Consider the following 8027-nt stretch of genomic DNA (forward strand, 5'->3'; position numbering starts at 1 on the left):
TGAACACACAGTGCAGTGAAGAATAACATTTTTCTACTTTGCTGCCACATGAGAACACATTTTATGGTGCTTACTCCTTCCTGTTCCTAAGAATGCCAGTCACCACTACCTGAACAGAAGGAAGCAACAGGGGCTTCTCACTGACTGAAGAATAGTTTCTTAACATTCAGCACGGTGCATTACTCCCTACGGTCCTGCCAAAAGGGACCACTGACCCAACTCTAATGACTCACACACTTCAACGACCAAGAGCATCTATCTCTCTATCTATCTTCCACTTAAATAAAATTCCACTCGTTTTCAAGGCTGCTCTCAGGCAAGTCTCTTTTTATACCTGACTTACGGCAAAAGCCACCCTCAGCCTCTGCGGCAAGAAGTCACCAACCAAAGGCTTATCATAATTCTCTTATTGCTTCAATGACAGTCCAGTTTCACTTGTACCAAATCTGTCCTATATGTTAATTTTATATAAATACAATGTAATTATGGGGGTAAATATATTCCAGGATGATGCAGGCCACAAGGCACATACAGAACCCTCGAGTATCAACAACTCGCAGATCCATTTTGAGTAAGGAAATAGAAGAATTCACTTATCTGTATTGTGGTATAAGGATATCCCATAGCAATGTATTAGACAAATGTTTCCTTGTTTCCTACAGGCAATTTGGGGGAGATAAATTCAGGAGAAATATTACTATAACATTTATGAAGCTTTATAATATCACCATAATATTCCTAAACTCAAACAACCAAGCCATCCAATTCAGAAGGACAAATAACAAAATAACTACAGAAGAAATGTGAAAATAACAAGGCCTTAAAGGAGAATGACTTTGAATATGAAAGAAGAAATGAGAAGCTACCAAGAAAAGCCTAGTGAATAGGAAATTATATGAACTATATAAGTATAAAAAAGTGAAACACCATTACTATGTGTGATTGGAGCAATCTAGGTTTTTTATGTGTCTATCTTTACTCAAAGACAAACGAGTAAATATTATTAATGGTCAAAGAGAAACATTCAGAATCTGTTGCATGAACTATGTACTGTTAAGTGTTATTGGCTAGTAAACAAATATTATGGTATGTGCTTTATAAATGTAAGAGAGAAACATACAGTATAGAATGTGTTCAAGGGTAAATAGTGAGGGTCCTGGAAAGATACTTCCAGAAAGCTTCAGAATGCTTGTTTTTCAATCGTGATCCAGTCAGGCCAGAGTTTGGATCCCAGCAGCCATGTGTAGCAAGCCAGGCATCTAGCTCATGCCTGTAACTCAGTTCTAATCAGGAGAAAGACAGGAAGGTCCCTGGGCTGTAGGCTTAGATTTTTTTCAGAACTTACTTTAATAAGGGTTATCAGACACTTCTATTCCACTTGTAACTCACTGTCCAATGATATGGGATGAAGGATGGTAAATAGGATAAGGGGATGTGGACCTGTTTAAAAGTGGTCTTGGGGGATGATTCCAATCACCAGCAGACCAGTTCAGTAGTGTCAGCATATCAGGAGTCCAGTTCATCAAATACCAATTAGCACTGGCAGCAGGATCCAGCAGAAAGGCCAGGCCTCTATCAAACCCACACAAGCCAGCAGGAGTAACCAGAACCTGCTGGGATACCGGGAGAAGTTCTCTGCCGTGCCTCTCTCAACTCAGTGAAGATCAGCAAAGTAGCAAGACCAAAGAATGGCTGCACAGCAAGCAATGCAATCACTCCCTGCCCCCGTCACTGTCTGTGGAGCCCCGCTTACACTCCCAACATCATGTGTCCTCTCATAGGTCTTGCTTCAGAAAAAAAGCATCACATGGGTCTGTTTCAGCAAAACATCATGTGAGTCTGCATCACATGACACAACCAGACATTTACACTTCACTGGGTCCAGCTGGCTTCTAACTTACATGGAACTATATAAGCTCTACATTCAGAGAGTCATTCAGTTTATAAAGAATAGGCAGAGTGGAGGAGAGCTGACTCTCTCAGCCTCCAGATACAGTCACTTGGACCTTCATGCTTATGTGTATGTACACTCACACAGACATACACATAAGTAAATAAATGCTCAATAAAAAGAATTTTGGTGGGGAGACATATGGTGTGGTTCTCATAGGTCTTACCATGTTCTGTACAGTGCACAAAGCCAGTAGAACACTGCCTCATGACCAAAGGCCTTTTACTCAAAGAAATAATTTGTCATAAAATATAATTATGTTGCTTCATTAGAGTATGAATGATGGTATGTTTAACACATCCAATGAGGGCCCACTCAGCAGTAGAGTCCCTTACTAATAAAGTCCAGTTCTCCCATCGACGTGTTTAAAATATATGCTATCCCACATAGGAAGAGTTCAGATGGGAGACTTTCTGGCTTAGTCTTTTGTACTAGAAAAAAGTTGACATTTGAAAAAGCAAGACTGAGCCTTTATCTATAAAATTAACTGCTTAAAAATTAAAGACTTTATTTGAAATTCAAAGAGTAATTATTACTCATTAGAATACCCCCCTCTTTCCAGTCCAAAATTTTTGGGAGGAAATTGCTTTTTATCTCTAATCAGTTTTATGCTTAATCAAAAGCTTTCTTGAAACATTTCAGTGACTATGACACACCATAAACTTCTCTGTGGAAAAATGAAACTGAAATGATCCTCTGGATGACTAATGTCTGATGCAAATAAACTCAAATGTCAAAACAATGCAGACGTTATAAGCCCAACTGTGAGCTGAGGAAGCGATTTACAGAGCTTCCCAGGCCTGCATTTATTTTATAGCTGCCATATGAGATTTTATTTCTGGATGAAAGCTGCATTGATAAAGAGGTTTAATTGTCTGTCAGTATGCCTTATGGTGAAATTGTTTCATTTACTCCAAGTCTGAATTTCATTACTGGCTCAATTCTCCAGGCTCCCCTCCATCATAAGACAGTGCTTAATTAGTGAAACCAAGTGATGAAGGCACACCAGTCATGGCTTTAGTCCCTCCTGCTTTCCTGATGAATCTAATAGACTATTGATTTCCCATCCTTAAAACAGATCAGATAGAACTCAATCATGATATTAGTTGTCCATGAACTTCAATTCCCCACTTTCACGAGATGTCAGCACAATCAAGGGCATCCAATCAACCCATCAACAGCCAGGTAGCTGTTGAAGATGTCTTTGAAAATGATGCCTAACTCTTTTTTTTTTCTCCAAAAGAGATTCTATTCCTATCATCATTTTTCTTATTTAGCATATGAATAAAGCCTTCATTTCCTAACAACTATACTTGGAAAGAGTTGCTTGCATTTGAAAGGTTGATTGTGTTATCTGCAGACAAGCCATAATTTTACTCAAAACTAATTCTACCCTTTTTCCACGTCTGTAATATTTTGAAAATAATCCGACACTATAAACAGTTAGAACTTGTCAAAGCAAATAGATCCTCCTAATTTTAGCCAAAAGATCTTTATTAATTTCAACTGAAGTCTCAAGAAATGATTATTATATTAAAAACTAAAGCAGAAAAATGAACAATTTACACTTTTCTGTTACATACATGCCTATGCAGATCCATACATACAAACACACACAAATACACACACACAGAGAGACCCACACAGACACACACACACACACACACACACTCTCTCTCTCTTTCTCTCTCTTTCTCCCTCTCTCTCTCTCTTCTCTCTCTCATACCAAGATTTTGTAGAAGCATGGGGACTCTTAGATGCTATTTCTTTTCCTCACATTTTAGTTCATGAAGCTGTGCCTCAATAATGCTTTTATCATGAAAAAGAATGGCAGGCACGTCGGTTTCTTTTCTTCAGAGAATGAAAAAAAACAAAACCAAATGTTTACATATAATTTTAGAAAGTGAACATTGACTGTGCAGCACAAAGTCACTATGTATGCCTTCTGGGTGGAGTGTCTTCCCTTCTCGTGGGCTTCTTCCTATTGAATACTTCTCCAGACACATTTACCCTCTTGAGAACTCCTGATCTTCCCATAAGAAACCACGGCAGTTTCTCCATCTCCCTCTGTTTCTTTATCAATCAGGACATTTATAATAATAAAATGCCTACATAAAATATTATCCTTCATTGAAGGTATCTGATAGATTTTCATTCATTTGTAAGTCAGTCATTCTAGTCATGCATATATTTTTTAATCATGTATTATATGTCAATAACGTGAGAAATACCATACCAGGGACCAAAAAAAAAAAAAGGATGACAAACAAAAATCTTTGTGTTCAAGAAAAGAGCTGGCAAATAAAGAGAGTGGCCAATAAAGATAATTATTACACAGGGCCATTATTTAGGTAAAGAAGATGACCACATGACTGAATCAGTGGGACAGGATTCCAGCAATGTGTGTTTTAACATAAGCAAACCAAAACCTAGCTTACTGTACATGATGAAATATACGAAGGATAACCAATCAGAAACAAACAACTAACCTAAAGAAGGACTGTCATACTTTGCACTAACTAATTAAATACTTTATTTTTCTCATTCCCTCGAATGTCATGTTCAACTTTTTCTCTGGTGGACTTCAGTTGGGACTTCACATGTGTGGGCTTTTCACTATCTAACACACGTTGGACTACCTGCTAAAACACTTTAAAATTTAACTGTGTCTAAGACTGTTAACTGAATCTACAATGCACTAACTTTGTACACGATTGGATTAAAAAATACAAACCAAAGAATGTTTGAAATCGTCACACAGTTCTATAGCTGAATAAACCATAACCTATGAAATTCAGTAACTTGGGTAGGTTAGATGGCTCACTCATGTAAGTAGTTGCTAGTCCTGACCCCCTGTATGGTCGGGACTTGCATGGTAACAAGAAAGAACCACTCCTCCAAGTTATCTTCCAAGCTCTACTGACATACATGCATAAGCTATCTCTAAATGACTTAACTAGAATGAAAGAAAAATTATCCGACTTAAAGTTCACTGGAATCTATGCTTATTTCACAGAGTTGTTAGAAAGTGGAAAAGGGTTTTTAAAAAGACCTGGCTGATTATCAAACACACATACCCCTGCTGCCTTCCTAGCTACATGGAGGGATGCTACACAGAGCACTGAGAAAGAGTCTATCCATGTACTGTATTAGTCAAAAAAATCAATCTGCTATGTTGATAGAGAAAATTAATATCAACCAAATGGAGTGCTGGGCAGTAGACAAGTTAGAATTGCCCGTGGTAAGTGAGAAAATATGTCATTCTGTCTAGAGTGAGCATTTCAGGTAGCAAGTGATGACATTTTATGTGATTTCTAGGAACTATGAAGAAAGAAATAAACTGTTATTTGGACCCAATCACAACATTTTTAAAGATTTGGATCAGTGAAGAAAAGAGTCCAATTGGGGGGAATAAATCCTTTAGTTTAATACAGTAGAAGCTAGGATTACAACATTTTGGGGAAGTGGGATAAATTATAGCATTGATTAAAGAAAGAACCTGATCACACAGAGCCTTGTGGACCATAGTCAAGAGGTTCAACCTTATTCAGATGACATAAGGAAGAGGGTGATTATAGGACATTAAGAAATAGGAGATGAACTAAAGTATTACTTTTCAAGGATGCTAAAAGTAGATGGGCCAGTACCATGTGGACAACAACAGGCAAGTTTTGCTACTATCTCGAGATGCATCCTAGCCCCCTAATGCACAATGACAACAGCTTTGGTTTCTTATTGCTTCTTAGACACAGCCCATTCCTTATGCCACAAGTTAGAAGCTTCGCTACTGGGTGAAGTCCTGCCCAGAGGTCACACCTCTCTCTGTTATATTGCAGATCAGACCTGTTCTTAATAAGCTTCTCTCTTTCAAACACTGGCCGCAAGATTAATTTTCCTGGTGTTTTTATTTTTCTTTTCAAACTATTTAATATTTTTCAAACTATTTAATATTAATATATATGTCCTTGTTTTTCGCTTTTTTTAAATTATAGTCCTACATAAGAATTATTAATAACTAGCTGGCATAGTCACTATTAGGTGGTGTTGAAAGCTCATTCAATGAAATGCATATATTATTTCTCTAATTTTGGATTAGGTAGGTTCTTATGTTGAGGTCAGAACACAGCCACATTATTTGCCAAAATATTACAAAGATAGTCTTCTAGCTCTTTGTTAATACTATTCTTTTCTGAACCTTCTTGAGTTTTCATTTCCTACTCTGCATAACTCTTAGCCCTGCCTTCCAAGATCTCACTAGGATGGCCCATTAAGATCCGTTTGCACATTGAAATGCTTTGTTTATTAAGGTATTTATGTATCACTTTGCCTGTACCTAAGTTTTTCTCTGCTTGGAACTTGCTCTGTACCAGGCTGGTCTTGAACTCAGGTATCTGTTCCTTCTGTCTCCAGGGATTAAAGGTGTGTACCACCATGCCTAGAGCTAAGCTTTTCATGGCCACTATTCTTCAAGATCCAGATCAAAGGCCTGTATCTTCCAGCCTCAAGATCTGGATCACAAGTATGCTATCCCTTTCTGGAATATAGTTCATTCCAGATTAAAAATTCAAATGAAAACAATTTATCAGGTAATAATGCCTAACATGATATAACTATTTCTTATTCAATTACAAATACAAAAACAATAAGCTAAGCGAGGTAGGACCTTTCCCCAAAGTCACCACTCTATTAATTTGTGTATCTCCTTGAACATAGGAGGGCCATTCTACTGTTCAGTGTCCCTTTATTATTTGAACTATACACTTTGTACTTTACCTTTCAAAGCTTGCTCCTTTTCATCAAAAGGTTCTTGATAAGAGTGAACTTTAGTAACCACACAACAGAATTTATACTAGGCTGTTTTGAGACTTCTTTTATCAAAGCAATTAATCTCAGTCTCTTCACTTTAGCCTCAGGACAAGAGTAAAAAGCAGGCATATTCTTCATCAAAATATCGTAAAAAACAGCCTCTCAGGCACATATTAAAATTCTTCTCCTCTGAAACCTCTACACCCGGGCTTCCACAGTTCAGATCATCTTCAGTAACGAAGTCTTTCATATTCCTACTAGGATAGCCCATGAAGTGACAGTTGTAGCATTCTGTAGCTTTCCCAAGGCAAAGCTCTGTCTTAGGGTTTCCATTGCTGTGAAAAGACACCATGACCAAGGCATCGCTTCTAAGGGACAACATTTAATTGGGGTTAGCTTACAGTTTCAGAGGTCCAGTCCATTGTCATCATGACAGGAAGCATGGTAGCATCCAGGCAGGTGAGATGCAGTAGAAGTTGAGAGTTCTACTTCTTGTTCCAAAGACAGACAGTCGAAGACTAGCTTCCACGTGGCTAGAAGGATCTCATAGCCCAGCACCACGAGGACACACTTCTTCCAAAAATGCCATACTTCCTAAAAGTGCCACTATCTGGTCCAAACATTTTCTTTAACTATTGCTGAGATAAAAAAAATGATGACCAAGGTAATGTGTAAAATATATAGTTTATGGTTGCAGTCTATGATGCTGGAACAAAGGCAGAGCAGTAGATGTCTGGAGCATTAGGTGAGAACTCATGTCTCCATGAAGAAGTAGGAGGCCAAGCATGCACTGGGGATGACCAGACACTTGACACCTCAAAGTCAACCTTGATGATATTCATCCTCCAAGAAGGCCATACTTCTTAGTCCATTCCAAACAATTCCACTAACAAGAAACTAGATAGCCACTACACTGATCTATCAAACTGATATTTGCCACAAGAAATCTGACTTAGCAAAGAGATCAGAATTTCAGGCCTTCCATAAGTCCTCAGTGCAAGAGAACTGACTTACTTCTGGTCACTAGGCTTTGAGATACGTGAATTTCAAAGAGATGAAAAAATAGTGTTCGTCCCTTGATAGCATGTTTTGTTCTAGCAATTTTTGAAAGTTTTTTACCTCTGAAAATATGTCTTTATTTGTAAATGTCTCCATCTCTTTATCTTTCTCATTTTCTTTTTATTTTCCTACTCTCTCTGTCTCTCTATCTCTCTGTCTATCTTTCTGTCTGTCTCTCTGTCTCTGCCCCTCTCTCTCTCTTTCTCTCTCT

General features: G+C 37.9%; 1 protein-coding gene across 11 annotated transcripts in view; it reads right to left on the reverse strand.

Moving 5' to 3' along the window:
- Positions 1-8027, reverse strand: part of Nlgn1 (neuroligin 1) — a 901140-nt gene that overhangs the window by 173803 nt on the left and 719310 nt on the right. The gene's annotated exons all lie outside the window — the stretch shown is intronic.

Source organism: Mastomys coucha, unplaced genomic scaffold (assembly GCF_008632895.1).
Source record: "Mastomys coucha isolate ucsf_1 unplaced genomic scaffold, UCSF_Mcou_1 pScaffold17, whole genome shotgun sequence".
Classification (NCBI taxonomy): domain Eukaryota; kingdom Metazoa; phylum Chordata; class Mammalia; order Rodentia; family Muridae; genus Mastomys; species Mastomys coucha.